The 2,500-nt window shown below is 38.4% G+C and overlaps 1 protein-coding gene across 2 annotated transcripts in view; it reads right to left on the reverse strand.

Moving 5' to 3' along the window:
* The window catches only part of LOC136842511 (uncharacterized), a 796,050-nt gene that overhangs the window by 55,666 nt on the left and 737,884 nt on the right, over positions 1-2,500 (reverse strand). The gene's annotated exons all lie outside the window — the stretch shown is intronic.

A 2,500-nucleotide genomic window follows, 5' to 3' on the forward strand; every position in this document is an offset into this window, starting at 1 on the left:
TGGGCGGCTGGATGGGCTGGTCTTGGATCTAGGAGAGAGAGAGAGAGAGAGAGAGAGAGAGAGAGAGAGAGAGAGAGAGAGAGAGAGAGAAGAAGGCGGCGAGCTCCTGTGGATAGAGACGGATAAAAAAAGGAGAGGGAAAAGGGAAGGAGGAGGTGAGAGAGGGGACTGGGAAGACCTGCTGCCATGGTAGCTTGAGAGAGAGAGAGAGAGAGAGAGAGAGAGAGAGAGAGAGAGAGAGAGAGAGAGAGAGAGAGAGAGAGAGGGGAGAAAGATGGAAATTCTGGAGCATCCAAAGTAGGAATCTCTGAGCTGGGAATTGCCGGGAATCTCTGAGCTGGGAATCGCCGAGGGAGATATCTTCATTACCGCAGATAGCGACGCCCAATTGCTCGCCATTTGGACCCATAAACTATTTCCGATTTCTTCCTTCACACGGATTTCGAGGGGTAACTTTTATGGAAGAAGCGAGAAACAGCTGTAGAAAACGACGTTCTTATTCCCCATTTGTAATTTTATTTATTTATTTTTTTTCATCTTTTTCTTTCTCAGTCCATTTTCATCATCTTTCTTCATTTTCAAATTAGTCAGCTAGCAATCCTTCACTCAGCTTTTCGGCTTCGATCATGGGAAATAGGAACAATAATTCAATTTTCATCAGACGGTATGGAAGGAATACAAGATAAGAACCGCCATAACCATAACGACAGATGTTACATTCATCTGTTACTTTCAAAATAATCTTTATAATTTGGCACAGAAGTAATCTACAACTTTTTTCAAGGAAGAAAAATGTAAAAAAAAAAACATATCGATGGGATTCCAGGCTATTTACTCAACAAACTCTACAAAACTGCAAATTATGAAAATACTATGTTGAAGCCATATGTGAACGCTGGTCTGTCACAAGATTATTAAATCCTGGAATGAAAATTCATAAAAGCCCTCTCATCTATTTCTTTTAATCCGAGTACTTTCCAATCGATTACATGAACTTTCTTTGTTTCACAAAAAAGGATGGGGGACGAGGCGTTATGTACTCGTAATCATCAAAATAATTATTTGAAGCGTATAACTGAGCCTGATTACAGCAGATACAATGTTTCCAAAGGCTCCTTATTTCACACATTGGTTACGTCGTTGAGGTGATCGATTCTCTTAGGTATTACAGTTCATCCCATATTCTTCTTCTTTTCATAATCTGTTTTGCAGCTGCTATCACAAAATACCTTCTCCTTATAGGTGTTTTGGACCGCTGTGTCACCTCTATAACTTTTTGCTTCGCATCTCCTAACTTATTCCCCTCAACAAACTCATTCTATGGCACTTTCTCTATTCCCTGTGGGCAATCACAAGTGCCTCTTACTTCGATAACCCACAAAGGTCTGTAACTTCATTACTGGGGAAAATAAAGTGGCAGCAATAGCATTTTGTGGTTCTGAAGCTATAACCTTGGTGATTGAAACAATGTCTGGTCTCCTGTCAATCTTTTCTTCTGTTGTTCACTGGTTGGATCGCTCATATTTCCCGATTTTAATTCTGCTGTAAACGATTCCAGTTCACTTGAGTTTATTATTGTTTCCTCCTAGTTTTACACATTCTTATATGTATCCTGATCAAAATATCTGCATGGTTACGCTTCATTAAAACCAATAGGTTATCTGATGTAGATCGTAACGGAATGCTTATTTAATGTATTTATAGACCAACTTCTACTGTTTAGTCTTACCTTACAATCCTAATTCCCACACGTATTCTTCATCGTCGAAGTATTCATTGATAACTTTAATTCTTGAAACTAACATTTTATTGACTTATCGTATGTTACAGTAAATAAAAAAAATCGTTACTCGGCACACATCTCTGATACTTGTAAGTCGTCTCCATTTGTATCAGTACTGAATTACTCTTAATATCCTTGATACCTTTTCAATTTTCTCCGTTTTTATCAGTACTATTATTCTGTCTCTGTCAAAAGATGTCTCTAATCTCTTTCCTAAGGGTACTTTTTCAACCTCTCAAGGCGGGCACTTAGCATCATTCAGGCTACACACTTGAGCCCAATGTTAGTGTTCCTGCAGTGTGAAGCTAATCTATTCTTGCTTCCTAGATCTTTCTGTCCATGGTTCCAAGCTCTTGCGTTTCTGCTTCAAAGTTCTTTCTTTTCCTGCTTATAAGTTCTATCAATCTTTCTATAACACACTCCTGTTTATCAGACGAGCTCGTGGCTCCTCCATTATCAAGGTTAACTTTATTTATTCATCCCTTACTTTTATTACTCCCTTTAGGTCTGTATTGAACAGAGGCGTTAGGAAGCCCGTACCGTCGGAAACCATTTAATGTCATGGGGCTCATTTAATGTTAACGGTACCTAATTTAAACAGTAATATTTATCAAACCACGTAAGAATTTATTGACTGAAGTACACAGTGAACAAAGTTCAGTCACTAAAACATTTCGCACATTCTTTAACCAAATTCCATTTTTTATCTAAATTTTC

The sequence above is a fragment of the Macrobrachium rosenbergii genome, chromosome 10, assembly GCF_040412425.1.
Source record: "Macrobrachium rosenbergii isolate ZJJX-2024 chromosome 10, ASM4041242v1, whole genome shotgun sequence".
Lineage (NCBI taxonomy): Eukaryota > Metazoa > Arthropoda > Malacostraca > Decapoda > Palaemonidae > Macrobrachium > Macrobrachium rosenbergii.